General features: G+C 46.7%; 1 protein-coding gene and 1 non-coding gene across 2 annotated transcripts in view; both read left to right on the plus strand.

Annotated features, from left to right (window-relative positions):
- Positions 1-1,093: 1,093 nt before the first annotated feature.
- On the plus strand, positions 1,094-1,169 carry TRNAV-AAC (transfer RNA valine (anticodon AAC)). Its single transcript has one exon. It is a non-coding gene; the product is annotated as a tRNA-Val (tRNA).
- An 8,797-nt stretch (positions 1,170-9,966) lies between these two features.
- The window catches only part of ARHGAP35 (Rho GTPase activating protein 35), a 151,552-nt gene continuing 143,431 nt past the window's right edge, over positions 9,967-18,087 (plus strand). The window contains exon 1 of the mRNA XM_066373841.1: positions 9,967-10,191. The gene's annotated coding sequence lies outside the window, so the exon portion shown is untranslated. The remainder of the gene's footprint in view (positions 10,192-18,087) is intronic.

An 18,087-nucleotide genomic window follows, 5' to 3' on the forward strand; every position in this document is an offset into this window, starting at 1 on the left:
TGGGAAAAATTAGAAAAGACAAGATATGCATCGATAGGGGAAAGTTCAGTTAGTCCACATGCAGTCACATAACAAAATATATGCAGTAGTTAAGAGCAAAGAAATTTCTGTGCATTGACCGAAACAATCCCTAAGACAAGTGTTAGAGAAACAAAGGAGGTGCAGAGTGATAGCTACACACTGTATCATTTGAGTTTTCTTTTTGATTTATCACTCCACTTTTTTATATAGAAAATGTTTATATCTATTTACAAGTTGTAATATTAGCACAATGAACTTCAATATATTATTCCTCTTAGATTCCCTAATTGTAGACATCCTATCACATTTTCTCTCCCTCTCTCATATAAATATATATATATGAACCATTTAAAAAATATTTTACTTATTGATTTTAGAGAGAGGAGAGAGAGAGAGAAGGAGGGGAGGAGCAGGAAGCATCAACTCATAGTAGTTACTTCTCGTATGTGCCTTGACTGGGCAAGCCCGAGGTTTCAAACCAGCAACCTCAGCAATCCAGGTTGACGTTTTATCCACTGTGCCACCACAGAACAGGCTCCTTAAACTATTTTTAAGTGAGCTGTAGATATTGTGTCACTTCATCCCAAAAGGCTTCATGTTTCAACATATTCCTCTTAAGGACAAGGACCTCCATAAACACAATACAATGATCACATTCAGGAAATGTAATACTTACACTGCACTATTATTGAACATAGGTCTATATTAAAATGTCCCTGATCATATAAGTTATATTCCTTACAGATTTTTTTTCTGTACCAGAATCCAATCCAGGATCACAGGTTGCATTTAATTGTCATGTTCCTGTAGCCTCTTTGAATCTAGAACAGTCAGTCCCCTTACCTTGTCAGGAGTTCAAGATGTTGGCATTTTCTAAGAGCCCACATCAGTTATTTTGCAGAGTATCCTTTGATTTGGGCTTGTCTGAAGTTTCCTCATGATTAGATGCGGGTTTGACATTTTTTGGCAGGAACATCACAGAAGTGATATTGTGTTCTTCTCAGAGTATCCCATCAGGGCATGTGATGTTGGTTTGTCTCATCCATGGTGATGTTAAATTTAATCATTTGGGGCCCTGGCCGGTTGGCTCAGCGGTAGAGCATCGGCCTAACGTGCGGAGGACCCAGGTTCGATTCCCAGCCAGGGCACACAGGAGAAGCGCCCATTTGCTTCTCCACCCCTCCGCTGCGCCCCGGTCGGGCGCATGCGGGAGTCTGTCTGACTGTCTCTCCCTGTTTCCAGCTTCAGAAAAATACAAAAAAAAAAAAAAAAATTTAATCATTTGCCTAACACCTGCTACATTTTAATTTTATTTTCTTTTAAATGAGAGAAGATAGACAGACTCCTGCATGTGCCCCAACTGGGATCTACCTGGCAACCCCTGTCTGGGGCCAATGCTCGAATTAACCGAGCTATCCTCAGTACCTGAGGCTGATGCTCAGACCAACCGAGCTATCCTCAGTGCCCAGGGTCGACGTTTGAACCAATTGAGCTACTGGCTTCAAAAGGGTAATAGAGAGAGAGAAGAGGAAGAGGGAGGGGAAGAGAAGCAGATAGTCACTTCTCATGTGTGTCTTGACTGGGGATCAAACCCAGGACATCCACACGCCAGGCTGATGTTCTATTTACTAAGCCAACCGGCTAAGGATAGGCTGCCATATTTTTCTTTTCAAAAGTTATATGATTTATATTATACCAATAGTATAAGTAACAAAAGAAAAGAATAAACTTTATGGAAACTTAAAACTTTTATGCATTAAAGGACACCCAAGAGAGTGAAAAGACAATTAATTCATAGAATGGGGTACAATATTTGAAAAGGACATATCTGATAAGGGATTCATATCCAGAGTATATAAAGAACTACAACTCAACAACAAGCAACTCAATTGAAAATGGGCAAAGAACTTGAATAGACCGTTCTCCAGAGAAGACCTACAAATGGCCATTAAGCACCTGAAAAGATGCTCAATATCACTAGTCTGTGGGGAATTGCTAATCAAAACCACAGTGAGACACCACTTTACAACCATTAGGATGGTGACCCTGGCTAATGGCTCAGCCCAGCGCATAGACGTCCTGGGTTCAATTCCCAGTCAGGGCACATAGGAGAAGCAAACATCTGCTTCTCCCCCTCCCTTCTCCCTCTTACCTCCCTCTTTCTCTCTCACAGCCAGTGACCTGATTGGTTTGAGCATGACCCAGATGCTGAGATAGCTCTGTTGGAGAGCATCAGCCCCAGGCACTAAAAATAGCTTGGTACTAGAGCATCAACCACAGACGAGGGTCACCACGTGAATCTTGGTTGGGGTGCATGCAGGAGTCTGCCTCGCTATCTCCCCTCCTCTTACCTAAAACAAAACAAAACCAAACAAACAAAACCCCATTAAGATGGCTGTTATCACACACACCAGAAAATAACAGGGGTTGGCAAGAATGTGGAAAAATTAGGACCCTCATACATTGCTGGTGGGAATGTAAAATATATAAAATTTTTACATTTTATAAACTTTTTGTAAAATATAGAAATATGTAAAATGTTATAGAAACAGAAAGTACAATACAGGTTATCAGGGGTTGGAGCATGGGAGGGAGCCAGAAACGGAGCTACCATTTAATGGATACAGAGTTTCAGTTTGGTATAATTAAAAACTTCTGAAAATGGAAATGGATAGTGATAATGGTTGAACAACATTGTGAATGTACTCAATGTCATTGTACCCTAAAGTAGTTAAAATAGTAAATTTTATGTTATTTATATTTCAACACAGTAAAAAATTTTACACAATTTATGTTAAAAATTAACTTCACAAGTCAGTAGTAGCTATCACCAGTACAGTGCTTACTATGTTCCAGACATCTTTTTTTTTTTTTATTCAGTCCCAGGTAGACACTAGAACCGATTGAGCCTCTGGCTGAGGGAGGGGAAGAGAGAGAGACAAGGGGGAATGGGAGGGGAAGAGAAGCAGATGATCACTTCTCCTGTGTGAGCTGATCAGGAATTGAACATGGGATGTTGCTACACTGGGCCAATGCTCTACCCACTGAGCAAACCGGACAGGGCCCTGACACCTTTCTTTTTCTTTCTTTCTTCCTTTCTTTCTTTCTTTTCAATTTTTCTATTGATTTGAGAGAGAGAAGAAGGAGGAGAGAAAGTGAGAGAGAGGGGAAGGGAGAGAGAGAGAGAGAGAAAAACATCAAGTTGTTCCTCTTAGTTGTTCCATTTAGTTGTGCATTCATTGGTTGCTTCTAGTACGTGCCCCGATCAGGAATCAAACCTACAACCTCAGTGCACTGGGACGATGCTTTATCAACTGAGCAACGTGGCAAGGGTCCAGACGTTTTTTGAAGCAGTTCATTTACTGAAACCTCAAAACAACTCTGTAAGGGAGTACTAATATTATCAACCCCACTTTACAGATAAAGGAATTGAGGCACAGAGAAGTTGAGAAACTTGCCCAAGGTCACACCACTTGTAAATAAATGGTGGAGCTGAGATTCTAATCCAGGCATTCTGCCTCCAGATGCAATGTCTCTAGCTCAGGGGTTGGGAACCAATGGCTCGTGAGCCAGATGTGGCTCTTTTGATGGCTGCATCTGGCTCGCAGACAAATCTTTAGTAAAAATAATAATAACGTTAAAAATATAAAACATTCTCATGTATTACAATCCATTCATTTCCTTCTGCTCATGTTCATGGTTGCAGGTGGCTGGAGCCAATCACAGCTGTCCTCCGGGACAACACCAAATTTTTATTGGATAATGCATAAGGTACACGGGTCATTGTATGGCTCTCACGGAATTACATTTTAAAATATGTGGCGTTCATGGCTCTCTCAGCCAAAAAGATTCCCGATCCCTGCTCTAGCTACTATACTATGTTGCATTCATGTAAGTGTATAGAGAGATCTGAAAGAAGAATAACCCTGGAGAGTGGGATGGGTTTGAGTTGTCCAAGGAAGCTATCTTATGTGGAGTATTTTAAATTTTGCAAGAAAAAGACATTTATGTATTATTGTGTAATTTAAAAGTAATGAATATATAATGCAATAGAAAAATGGGCAATAGATTTTAATAGCACCACAAAAAAATATAGAAAGATGCTCAACCTCATTAATCACTGGGGAAAGACAAATTAAGACCATAATGGGATATCACTGTGTAGCCATTAAAATGGCCTAAATTAAAAAGAGAGACAATATCAAGCATTTAGGAAAACATGGAGCAACTGAAATTCTCTGGGGAATGGAGCTTGACTATGGGGATGTACATTGGTATATTCCCTTTGGGAAAATGGTTAAAGAAAGTAAACATATCCCCACTCTGTGACCGGCAATTTTACTCTAGGTACGTACTGTTCAGAAATGAGTCCATGTATTTACCAAAAGACTTGTTCTATGTTGCTCATAGCAGCACTAACCATAATATCTAAAATGTGGAAACTACACAGATGATCACCAACAGTGAAATGAATAAATACATCATGGTTCATTGTCACAGTGGAATACTACACGGCACTGAGAATGAATGACCTACATCTACACAAAGAAATTTGGATGAATCTAACAAACAATGTTGATCAAAAGAGGCCACTTAGTGTATATTTGCATTTATATAAAGTATAAAAACAGGTGGAACTAATGTACAGTCATAGAAATCAGGACAGTGGTTGTCCTTGTTTCGGGAAGAGGACTGGAAGGGGACACCAGGATGGGGGGGGGCTTCTGAGACATTGGTCGTAGTGTTTCTTAATCTGGATACTCTAGGCACGTGTTCTCTTTGTGAATACTTATGTGAATACTCTATGTGAATACTTACGATGCTATATACTTGTGATTTGTGCACTTCTCGGTATGCATGTTTATTTCAATTTTTATTAAAGTTTATAGAAATTGAGGCTTGCCCTGTGGTGGCACAGTGGATAAAGCCTCGACCTGGAATGCTGAGGTCGCCGGTTCAAAACCCTGGGCTTGCCTGGTCAAGGCACATATGGGAGTTGATGCTTCCTGCTCCTCCATTCTCTCTCTCTCTCTCTCCTCTCTAAAATGAATAAATAAAGTCTTTTAAAAAAGTTTATAGAAATTGAGATGTTCATCATCTATTCTTCCATTAGATATTTAGTGCTGCCCACTAGTGTCAAGCACTGGTCTTCAGGCGTTGGAATAATGCAGTGAGTCCAAGCATCCCCCGCCTCCCGTTCCTTCGTCGTTATTGGCTGACCTTCTGGCCACTGGAAGAAGAGTTCATCGCTCTCTGACTTCTCCCGCTGCATCAGCGAGCTGCTGCTTCCTCTGTTCGGTTTGTAGGCGGCACTGTGAGCATGCCCACGCCTTGGTCAAGCGCAGACTCTTTTTTGGATTTTTCTGCCTGTACATTTCTCCCATGCTGGTCTGGACTCCTAGGCCCTGCCTCGTACTTACTCTGGCTCTTGTGTTGGTGCGACACCCCTAATGCCAGTCTTGGGGGCCTCTAGGGCAGTGCTTAGGAAGTCCTGACAGCTGCCCAGGTAGGCAGTCGCCACTTCTTTCTCCCAGTTAGTTGTTTACCCGGTTGTTTATTTATCCTGGAGTGAGGATAGCGTTCTGCGGGAGAGGGTGGGGGGGGGGGGGAGGTTGCACCCAGGGAAGCCTGCTTCCTGTGGTTGGCTTGCTCAGCTGGCATCCGCCCTCTCCCCCCCCCCTTTTTTTTTTTTTTACAGAAACAGAGAGTCAGAGAGAGGGATAGATAGGGACAGACAGATAGGAATGGAGAGAGATGAGAAGCATCAATCATTAGTTTTTCATTGCAACACCTTAGTTCATTGATTGCTTTCTCATATGTGCCTTGACCGGGGGGCTACAGCAGAGCGAGTGACCCCTTGCTCAAGCCAGCGACCTTGGGTCCAAGCTGGTGAGCTTTTGCTCAAACCAGATGAGCCCTCGCTCAAGCTGGTGACCTCGGGGTCTCGAACCTGGGTCGTCCGCATTCCAGTCCGACGCTCAATCCACTGCGCCACTGCCTGGTCAGGCGCATCGCCCTCTTGAGCAATGGAGAGAATTGCAGAGCTGGAAGGCTTTTTGGTTCCGTTTGTTCATCCAGGGAGACCCTGCTTGAGTCCCTGCCTTGTCCCTGGACCTGTGCTGGAGGCATCAATGGTGACTGAGAGTCCAGGCCTGTCCCCACAGGGATCACAGTCTGGTGGGAGAGAAAGACCCATCACTAGACAGGGACAGCACAGGGTGGTCAGGGTTTGGATGGAGGACCCAGAGGAACTGTGTGTGGGAACTAGATGGGGAGCTTGATCCAGCCTGGCAGATTTGGGAGGGCCTCTTGGAAGAGGGAACATCTAAACTAAAATCTCAGAGGGGTGCAGTTAATCATTGGACAAGGGCTGTGCCTTTTTGGTTACCATACAGGCCTCCAGTACTTGCCATCATCCCCTTTGTTTAGCATTGGATTCTTTCATTTATTCATTAACAAATATTTATTGTGGGCTATTTGCCAGACTAAGGAACTAGCCAGAGTCCCAGACTTCAAAGGGTTCATACATAAAATGGTGATACCAATACAGAACTTCAAATTCTGATGGAAAGCTATGAAGAATGAATATAGTCATCTGTCCAATTGTATGTTTGAATCTCAAATCTGCCACTTACTGTGTAACCTCTCTGTGCCATGGTTTTAGTAGAATAACTACAACTTACCCAAGAGGTGTTGTGGAGCATCAAATAAGTTAATAAATATTTTAAATGCTTTAGAATGTTGCCTAGCATAAACTCCCCATTTTTTTTTCTTTTTTGGTTCCTATCTATTTTACTGTGTTTTTTTCCTGAATTTTCTGTAATGAATCTGACTTTTCTTTTTTTTTTTCTTTTTACAGGGATAGAGAGTCAGAGAGAGGGATAAATAGGGACAGACAGACAGGAATGGAGAGAGATGAGAAGCATCAATGGTCAGTTTTTTATTGCGACACTTTAGTTGTTCATTGATTGCTTTCTCATTTGTGCCTTGACTGTGTGCCTTCAGCAGACCAAGTAACACCTTGCTAGAGCCAGCGAGCTTGGGTCCAAGCTGGTGAGCTTTTGCTCAAGCCAGATGAGCCCGCGCTAAAGCCTGAGCACCTTGTGGTCTCGAACCTGGGTCCTCCGCATCCCAGTCCGATGCTCTATCCACTGCACCACCGCCCGGTCAGGCTGACTTTTCTTTTCTTTTTTTTTTTTTGACTTTTCTTTTTTGAATGTTTATTTTTTAAATTGACTTTAGAGAAAGGGAGACAGCGAGAGAGAGACTGGAACATCGATCTTTTTTTTTTTTTTTCTTTTTTCTGAAGTGAGAAGTAGGGAGGGAGAGAGACAGACTCAGACTCCCGCATGCACCCAACCGAGATTCACCTGGCATGCTCACTAGGGGGTGATGCTCTGCCCATCTGGGGTGTTGCTCTCTTGCAACCAGAGCCATTCTAGCACCTGAGGCGGAGCCCATGGAGCCATCCTCAGCACCTGGCCAACTTTGCTCTAATGGAGCCTTGGCTGTGGGAGGGGAAAAAAGAGAGAGGAAGGAGAGGGGGAAGGGTGGAGAAGCAGATAGGCATTTCTCCTGTGTGCCCTGGCCGGGAATCAAACCAGGGACTTCCACATGCCCGTCTGATGCTCTACTGCTGAGCCAACCGGCCAGGGCCTTGATCTGTTCTTGTATATGCCCTGACTGGGGATCGAATCTGCAATCTCTAACCAACTGAGCTATCTGGCCAGGGCAAAGTGTCCATTTTTATCAAAGAGTGACTGGTCAGGACAAACCTGGGAGGCCACCCTGAGGAAGTGACTTCAAGCTGAGACTTGAAGGATAAGGTAGAGTTGATGAGCTTCAAAGAGGAGAGGGTGGCTTCTAGGTCTAGTGAGTGAGCCCAGTCTTCTCTATTCTCTAGGTGCTGTCAGGTCATAAATTTCCCAAAGTTGGAAGGACCTGGAATACTGCAGAGTTATAAAGACATTAGTTAGAAGTAGGTAAATCCAGTGTCCCCTCCCTCTAGTCTTTCTGGTGTTCCCTCAAGTAGTATCAAAATTACTTACAAGTCAGGGTTTGCAGTGGCAGCATATAGAAAATCTAGCCCGCGCACTTGTTTGGCCCACGGTACTTAAAACAAACATTTTTTAAAATCACTAATATCTAAAAGTCAGATTTAATGCTAAAAAGTCATGGAAACAACCCTGATCAGTAATCAGAAAAGTTTTATTTAAAGGGATGTTTTAAAACTTGAGTGCATATAGTTTTATCATCTTATAGAGAAGGGCATGATTTTCAGTGCTCTACAAATATAACTCATTTCATTTTCTTTTTTTTTCTGTTTTAGAGAGGAGAGAGAGAGAGAGAGAGAGAAGGGGGGAGGGGTGAGCAGGAAGCATCATTTCCCATATGTGCCTTGACCAGACAAGCCCAAGGTTTAGAACTGGCGACCTCAGCATTCCAGGTCTAAGCTTTATCCACTGTGCCACCACAGGTCAGGCACTCATTTCATTTTCCAAGCAATTCTGTGAGGAAGGCAAGATTATTATTCCATTTTATAAATGAAGAGATGGAGGAAAGAAACGCAAAAAGCAGTAAGAAGCATAGCCTTGTCCTGACTAGGATAGTTCAATTGGTTAGAACATAGCCCCCATACGCCATGGTTGATCCCTGTCAGGGCACATACAAGAGTCAACCAATGAATGCATAAATAAGTGGATCAAATTGATGGGTTTTTTTTTCTCTCTCTAAAATCAATCAATAATTTTATTTTTAAAGCACAGTCTTTATTCATGCACTCCATAAATACTGACTCCGCGCCCGGAACGTTCATCTTTTACGACCCATACTTCCGGAGGGGTCCCAGAGGTACACCTCCTTAATACAGTTTCAGCAGGTAATTCCCCTTCACTATTTTCCTCCGAGTCACCCAAAATGACATCTGATTTGCAGTCATTTGTACAATGCTGACTTGGAGGGCAGTGCGCAGTCAGGACCGGGCCCTGGCTCCTCTCCCGGGTTTCTGGCGATCACTGAAACCTGAACAAGTAGTGGTTAACACTAGCGTTGTCTGCAGATTTCCTTCACCGCCAAGGGAAAGAGCACGCGCTCCCCAGCCCCGCCTCTTCTTCGGCAACGACGAATTGCGAGGCTCGGATTGGGCACAGGCGGGCCACGCCTCCACGTGTTCCCCAGTCAACTTCCTTGCTAGGTACGCTCCCTCCTCCTTAGTACCTCCCACAGCCCCACCTTACGTCTTTCCATATCCCCTCCTCGGTTATCCCGGGGGCTGCAGCTCGCACGGCAAACCCACCTCCCCTTGCCTCCCATTGGCTAGTCAGGTCCCGCGCGAGCGGAATCGTGCCCTTCCTCTCCGCCCCCGCAGAACGGGCCATGCCTCTCTGCTCCAGCTTTCTCCAAGATCCAGCTCGAGGAGGTTGATCGTCTGCTTCTGACGCGCGCACCTCCCGCCGGCCACGCCCTCCTCAGCACGCCAGTAGCTGCGGCGGCTGGCAGCCCCGGCCGCGCACGCGCACTTGTCCACCCTCTGTGCCCAGTCGCGGGTCGCCTCGCGCTCTGTCTCGCGCCGCAGCCACTGCAGTAGCCGCGTTTTCTTGGGGCGCACGCGCACTGCGCTATCCGCGGCGGTTCCCAGCCCCAGGCCGCGACGGTGGCAGCGAGCCCTTCGGGAGCACACGCGCTCTCGTTTCTCACCCTACCCCGCGCTGACTGTCCCTTTGCGGCGCGCGACCGGGGCCGTTATCCTGCAACGGTCCCAGCGCCACGCACGCGCAGTAACGAAGGGCGCGCGCGAGGGAGCGGCGGCCGCAGAAAAGAGCCGCCGCGGTCACCGCCGCCATTGCGAAGGAGGGAGGGCGCGAGGGAACGAGCGAGCGAGGCTGGTCCGCCCTCTCCCTGGTTCCCGCCCCTCCCCCTTCCCCTCCCCGCCCCCCGGCCCCGAGGGACAGCCGCGGCGCGGCGGGAGGAGGAGGTGGAGGAGGCGGAGGAGGGAGCCCGCGAGGGAGGGTCCTCCCGGCCCCCCGCCGCCGGAGCCGCCGCCGCAGCCGCCGCCGCCTCCGCCTCCGCCTCAGCCGCCTCTAGACGAGGAGCAGTAGAACATGGCGCCGGGGCCGCCGTCGCCGCTGTTGGGATACCGGAGGCCGGGGCCGTGCTGAGGGCGCCCAGCTGGTGAGTGGGCTAATTCGCGGGCCCCAGCGGTGAGGCCGGGCGCCGCCCCGCTGCGGGGTCCTGGGGGAGGCGGGGACCGCGGCACCGGGAGCCCGCGAACAATGGAGGAGCCGGAGGGGGAGGGGAGGGAGCGGCCCCCCAGTTCCCCGGGCCCGGCCGGCCCTGCAGCTTTGTGCTGCGACCCAGATTGCGGGGCTCGTCGGCCCTTCGGGCACACTCCTGACTGCCCCAGCCCTGCTGTCCCCGTGTCTGAGCCCCCACCCTCCGATTGGGGTCTCGGTATCTGCCTCGCCCCCCCACATCAACCACTCTGCTCGCAATTCTGCGCCCCCCTTTCGCATTCGCCCCTCCTGGACTCGGATGCTCACGGCACCCACTTTCTCAGTGACCCTTCTGCATCCCTTAATTCTGGCCTCCCACTTTGAGATTCGTGACCCTTCTGCCTCCTCTCCGATTCCGCTCTTGCCAGTCTTCGGATCTGCCCCCTTTTTTGACCTATCTACTCTTACCTCTCCTCTCCATCTATTGCATCCCCAGGAGCTGTCCCTCTATGACCGACCTGCGGTTCCACCTCTTTGGAGATCCTTCTGGGATCCTCTTGCTCTGGCCGTGCAGACCCTAAGTCTTCTCCTTGAAATTAATTTCACCTCCTCCTTGGGCCCTACTGCCCGCTCACAGCACCTGCTGCACCCCAGGGATGACCCTGGACTCTCAGATCCTTTCATACCTCAGTTCTCTGCCCCTTGCTCCCTCATGCTGTCTTCTTCCTTCTCAGATCTTGCTTCTCTTTGCCATTCAGACCCTTTCTTCTCTTCCAGACCTTTCTCCCTCCCGGTTCAGCCCCTTGCCCTATCTCATCTCTTTCTCTTCCCCCTAACCTGCTTACTTTCCAACTCTGCCTTTTTGGAAGCAGCCTCCTCTCCGTCTCTGACCTTCCAGGTCTCATTATGCCATACACTTCTTTGCTGTCTCTCCGCAGCCCCAGTGCTGCCCTGAGTACGCAGTCTGCCCCAGTGTTCTTGAGGTTTTCTCTTCCCACTTCCTCATTGGCACTCTTGAGCTATTCCATTCATTTGCTCCCCCTTTCTTTGACCTGTCTTTCCTTCAGTTTCTTTGCTTCAGACTTTGCTCTCAGCCTCCTCTCTGCTCAAAGTCCTCTCATCTCCATTTTGGCTTTCCTTAAATTTGCCCTTTACCTCATTAAACCCATCGATAACTTTTTTCTGACCCATCACCGCCTTCTCTCCCCTTCCCTTCCTGTTCATCTCACAGATCTGCCCCCAAATCCCTTTTGCACCTGCTTTCACTAGATCATTTCTGCCCCATCCTGTCTGTTGAACGTCTTCCTCCCAGCTCGGCCTCTTTTGGAGCTGTCCACTTGCTCACCTATTTTTTTGGACCCATTTCAACTTCTACTGCTGTTCCTGCTTGGAGTGGTCCTGTTTAATCCTGGTCTTCTTGTGACTGCCTCCCACTTCTGTTGCTTCTCAATTCTGAGATTACCACTTGACCTTTTCTCCCCCACCATTTTGATTCCACTCTCAACTTCCACTCTCTCCTTTCTTGTGTTTGTCCTCCCCGCTTGTCCTGTCTTGTACCTCCTTTTTGGGTCCTCCTCCCAATTCTGGCCAGTACTAGAGATGTCTTCTCAACCATTCCTGTCATTGCCTGCCTCCTCACCTCCAAATCTCCCCTCTTGGAGCCTCCTATGTTCTTGGATGGATTCTTTTCTTCCTTGTGAAACCCCCTCCCAATTCTGTGCTTCATGTACTCCTTTCCTTCCTTACCTTTCTTTTCCCTTGTTTCCTGCCAGTCTCTTTCTCTTCCCATTTAGTTTCTATCAGACTTGCTTTTCCCAGCTCCCCTCCCTTGACTCGTCCATTCCCCCACTGAGTGTCCCCCCTTCAGGCATGCTTTCCTGTAGTCCCCATCCTCAGCTTTGGAGGGGAAGGGACTTGGGTTGGGTCTAGGGTTCTCTAGGCTCTGATTTAGTCTGCAGACTCCTTCGGCTCTGTGATCCTGGGGGTTTTATCCAAAGGGATCCTTTAAGATCTGGGTAAACAGGTGGGGGCTGGTTGATTGCTTACTGCTCTCTGGAGTCTAGGAGTGTCCTCCCTTCTCCCCACCCCCTTTTACCAAGGTTAATGGTAGGGGTAGATTTCTTCCCACTGCCCCGTTTTCTTTCCCTCTCTCACTTTGCTCCCTAGCCTTCAGTTCCCTGGGCTTTGCTGCTTTGTGTCCTTCAGAAAAGGAGAGTGCAGCTGCTCACAGGTCTTGCTTCTCTTTCTCCCTTTTCCTTCTCTCTTTGAGCTATTGTAAAGAGACGGTTGTACCCTCTTCCCCTTTACCTACAAGCCAGCACCACTTTGGAGAGCTTAGGAGTCTGCTTTTTGTTGTTTTTTTCCAGTTAACAAGTCATATTTTTGTTTTACCCTTGGCTAGGGAAATGCCAGTTCTCAAGTTCTCCCCAATCTCACCAGGGGTTGTGGACACATTTGGTGTTTACTGCTCTGGGTCTGTAGAAGAGAAGAGTCTTGCTTTTCCTAATGGCCTTCTGGTTTTCAGTGTAACCTTTGGGAGGCTGGGGGAGAGTGGGCTTTTTTATTTTTCACCTCTGACCCAGGAAGGCTCCAGCTTCCTGGTCTTCAAACTAGTGGAGGCCTGGGTTTGGAAAGCTCTTTATGGTTGTTTGTTGAAGGACATAGTGCCAGGTGTCACTCAGGTTCCTGCCCTCGGTATTGCAGGACCTCCCACCCACAGGAGCTGAATGCCTGTGGGCAGATCCAGGCTGGATTGTGGGGGACAGGGCTCACTGATGTATAAGGGTTATATGGGTGGGCCCTGACATGCTCCAAGCCTTTTAAGTGACCTGATTTGTTAGCGAAAGTGGTGCCAGGAACTGGCTGATTTGATTGGATTTTTTGTCTTATTACCTGGGAAATTTACCTTGGCTACCTTCCCTTCAGCTGTTTTCTTCAGTGGTATTGTGTTGGGGGTGAGGTAGGAAATTCATTCAGAGGAAGAGGTGGTTGTCACAGAAAAGTCATCCAACTAGTTTACTTTTTTAACTTAGGACGGAGGAACCTTTTGCATATTCTAGGTTTATTTTATTTCTTAAATCAATCAAAGGCTGATTTTTTCCCCCTAGGAATTGGCCTAGGGCATTTGTGTATTAAAGCATCCACCCAGCTGTGAAGGAGAATTTACTGGAAGGACTTTATTTCTTAACTGAGCTATGATCAAACTTTATTTACTTAAGCTCTTATTTAAAAATAGTTCTGTGTGAACACATTTGAAATAAAAAACATTCACTGTCATCTACAGAATTGGACTCATCACATGTTAGTGCATTTGTATATAAGGCGGTGAGCAGGGCTGGGTTATAGATCCATTTGGCTCTTTTAGATTCTAACTTCTTAGGACTTGAACTTTCCTGGACAAGCAGAGGCTAGTGATTTTAAATATGTATGGCATGTGTCTTCACCGTTATTGACTTAAAGAGTTTTGGTTCATTTTTACTGGTTTCTGTTCATTTCTGAATTTTGGCCTTGTGAGTCATGATTCATTCTCTGAATTTTAGAATTCATGTTCCTCATGTTGGCATGAATAGCTTAAAAAATTCTTAATGTGGAAGTGGCAGCTAATTAAGAATAAAAACAACTGTATGCAGTACTGCTTAAATTTGCATTCCAGTGTTTTCACATCACTGGCAGGATAGACGGTTTCTCTGCATGCCCCGAGCCCAAGTTTACATAATAGGAAGACAGGCGACAGAAGAACAAAGAGCTGATTTTTCTTCCTAACTGGTAACTGATGTTCCAAAGACTGTCAGATTTCTCTGCTGGTAGCAGAGGCTCTAACCCCAGTATCAACATTTGCTTTTGTGATGGAATTGGATGCTACAGAAATCTGAGGTGGTAGCCTTGGCCTTCTGGAACAGTTAATGTGCCAGTTGGGGGTAGGGCATGGAGCAGGAGATGGTGGTAGACGACTGTTTTCAACTTAGCGACATGTCTTCAAGGGCTCTTCCCCTGCCTGGAAAATCTTTGTAATTCTGCTTTGTTCAAGGTTCTGCTACTGCTGCTGCTGTTGTTTAAACCTTTCTTTCTGGCTATGTCCCCCCTCTCTTACACATCTCCCCTTTTATCTTTGGCAGTATTTTTCTTGTCATGATACATTTAGGACAGCGAGAAATTTAAAAAGTCATTATTTTTTTCATGCTGGACACATGGAAGGAGTTGTCCACGTGCAGATCCATGGATGGACCTGCTGGTGTCTTTCAGCAAAGGACAGTTTGGGAGAAGTGAGGGTTGCACAGGTGACTGTAAACCACAGCTTCATAGATATTTGGTCAGTCTGTATGTGATGGGAAAACATATCAGGTCACTATAGTTGGAGATTGAAAAGGGGAGAGAGTGCCTGACCAGGCGGTGGCACAGTAGATGGAGCGTCTGACTGGGATGCGGAGGACCCAGGTTCGAGACCCTGAGGTCGCCAGCTTGACCACGGGCTCATCTGATGTGAGCAAAAAGCTCACCAGCTTGGACCCAAGATTGCTGACTTGAGCAAGGGGTTTTGGGTCTACTGTAGCCCCATGGTCAAGGCATATAAGAGAAAGCAATCAATGAACAACTAAGGTGTCACAAGGAAAAACTGATGATTGATGCTTCTCATCTCTCCGTTCCTGTCTGTCTGTCCCTATCTATCCCTTTCTCTGACTCTTGCTCTGTCTCTGTAAAAAAAAAAAAAAAGAAAGAAAGAATGGATTGGTGTTCCTGTCTCTCTCTTTCCCTTCCTCTCTGGTTAAAATCAATAAATAAAAATTAAAAGAGAAAAGGTGAGAGAGCTTTTCCCTCTCTAGTTTGCTCTGCTGGTTCTGAGAGGTGTTAGGCATCTTGCAGGGCCTTCCTGTGATTTGCTTATTGCCATTCGCTGCCTGGTGGTCTAAATAGTCTTAATTTACCTAGTCATTGGGACATTTTATGGATCATCTAGTCCAGTTGTTTAAATTACCTTTTCCACACTGTATAAAATAGATAAACTTGGAGATTCTCTGCTCAAAGGGGGAGGAAATTGACTAGCAGAAATCTTTTGGGTTTGGCAACACAATTTTAAAAAGCAGTGCCTGAAAAAAATAAAAAATAAATAAAAAGCAGCGCCTGGTCTGGCCTCATTTACAGGTGGGGAAATGGAAGGCTTGCAAAAGGAGCATGGTATGACAGGCTTCCTGTCATAGATGAAAGAGGGCTGGGCCTGGCCTCTGGTGGCGCAGTGGATAACGCATCGACCGGGAAGGCTGAGGTCGTCGTTTTGAAACCTCGGGCTTACCTGGTCAAGGCACATGTGACAAGCAATCAATGAACAACTAAAGTGAAGCAACTATGAGTAGATATTTCTTGAGCTGCCCCTCCCCCGTAAAATCAATAAAATAATAAAATCTTTAAATTAAAAAAAAATAAAGTACTGGACATGCAGGTGGGAGACCTTCTGGTCTAGCCCTTAACCCAATTAGTTGGAACATTGGACAAATCACTTCACCTCTTCAGACTTCACATTTCCTCTTCTGAAATAGTAGTATGCTATCCAGGTTGTAGATTCTTGCTGTCCTGGGTCACATACCAAGTTAGAGCTGGGCCTGGATTCCGGGTGCTACTACCTACCTTGCAAATTATATTCTGTAACTGAGAATCAGGTATGCTATGGGCTCTTTCCTGGGGGATGCAGTAAAATGAATTAGATTACCTTTGTTGTATACTCTTTCACATGTAAAATAAACATTGCATCTCTTTCAGCCACTTGCATGAACAGTAGTTTATAATTTAAGGGGCATGGGGTATCCAGATTGTATTAACTACATAACTGAAACCATAGAATATGGGATTTTTCAAGCTGAGTCATTGTTAACCTAGGCTCTCAAATAGTGATGGTCTGAATAGCACTTGAATTGCTTGATGTTAAAAATGCAAACAAATCATTCATGTTCATCTTCCTGAAAGTTTATTTCTATTTAAACTTTGATACAGTGTTTTATCAGTCTTTATCTATGAAGAATTCTTTTTTTTTCCTTATAATTGATTTGAGAGAGAGAGAGAAGCATTCATTTGTTGTTCCACTTAGTTGTGTGTTTGTTGGTTGCATCCCATATGTGCCCTGACCAGAGATCAAACCCGCAGCCTTGGTGTTCAGGATGACGCTCTAACTGACTGAGCTAACTGGCCAAGGCCTATAAAGAATTATTGAAAATAACTTTTGGCATCTGTCAGTCTAATTTTCATTTATTTGCTTCTCTGATATTAAATGCTATTTAAGTTGATATATTAGCAGAGAACCAGGTACTTTCAACCATGAAGCATCATCACAAGAAAGTAATACTTATTTTAGATGAAAACAGACTTGCCTATCTCATTCATCTCCCTTTATTGAAATGAACATTTTCATTTTATGAAATTTCCAACAGCCCTGGCCGGTTGGCTCAGTGGTAGAGCATCGGTCTGGCGTGCAGAGGTCCCGGGTTCGATTCCTGGCCAGGGCACACAGGAGAAGCGCCCATTTGCTTCTCCACCCCTCCCCCTCTCCTTCCTCTCTGTCTCTCTCTTCCCCTCCCGCAGCCGAGGCTCCATTGGAGCAAAGATGGCCCGGGCGCTGGGGATGGCTCCTTGGCCTCTGCCCCAGGCGCTGGAGTGGCTTTGGTCGCAACAGAGTGATGCCCCGGAGGTGCAGAGCATTGCCCCCTGGTGGGCAGAGCCTCGCCCCTGGTGGGCGTGCCGGGTGGATCCCAGTCGGGCGCATGTGGGAGTCTGTCTGTCTCTCCCCGTTTCCAGCTTCAGGAAAAAAAAAAAAAAGAAAGAAAAAAAGAAATTTCCAACAGTTGTGACTTGCATTATGCAACTATAGGCATTTCATACCTTTTTTGCTCTCCTAGTGTCTTTGCATTTTTATTTGGAAAATGTCCTTTTGCTGATCACTACAATAATATTGGCACTTGGTAATAGAATTTTTGTTTTTTTTACAGAGACAGAGAGAGAAAGAGTCAGAGGGATAGATAGGGACAGACAGACAGGAATGGAGAGAGATGAGAAGCATCAATCATCAGTTTTTTGTTGCGACACCTTAGTTGTTCATTGATTGCTTTCTCATATGTGCCTTGACCGGGGACCTTCAGCAGACCGAGTAACCCCTTGCTCGAGCCAGTGACCTTGGGTCCAAGCTGGTGAGCTTTTGCTCAAACCAGATGAGCCTGCGCTCAAGCTGGTGACCTCAAGGTCTTGAACCTGGGTCCTCTGCATCCCAGTCCGATGCTCTATCCACTGTGCCACCGCCTGGTCAGGCGGTAATAGAATTTGAACTATTAAGAGGCAGTTTCCTGTGATATAAGGAATGTTGAATTGATAGTGAAGAAACCAGTGTCCCAGCCCTGGCACTGCTGCTTACTGGCTGTGTGACTGGCCAAATCATTTTTACTTGTCTGGACTGCAGTTTCTTCATTAAAAAAGTGAAGGAAGCCCTGGCCGGTTGGCTCAGCGGTAGAGCGTCGGCCTAGCGTGCGGAGGACCCGGGTTCGATTCCCGGCCAGGGCACACAGGAGAAGCGCCCATTTGCTTCTCCACCCCTCCGCCGCGCTTTCCTCTCTGTCTCTCTCTTCCCCTCCCGCAGCCAAGGCTCCATTGGAGCAAAGATGGCCCGGGCGCTGGGGATGGCTCCTTGGCCTCTGCCTCAGGCGCTAGAGTGGCTCTGGTCGCAACATGGCGACGCCCAGGATGGGCAGAGCATCGCCCCCTGGTGGGCAGAGCTTTGCCCCTGGTGGGCGTGCCGGGTGGATCCCAGTCGGGCGCATGCGGGAGTCTGTCTGACTGTCTCTCCCTGTTTCCAGCTTCAGAAAAATGAAAAAAAAAAAAA

Source organism: Saccopteryx leptura, chromosome 3, assembly GCF_036850995.1.
Source record: "Saccopteryx leptura isolate mSacLep1 chromosome 3, mSacLep1_pri_phased_curated, whole genome shotgun sequence".
In the NCBI taxonomy this organism is placed as follows: Eukaryota; Metazoa; Chordata; class Mammalia; order Chiroptera; family Emballonuridae; genus Saccopteryx; species Saccopteryx leptura.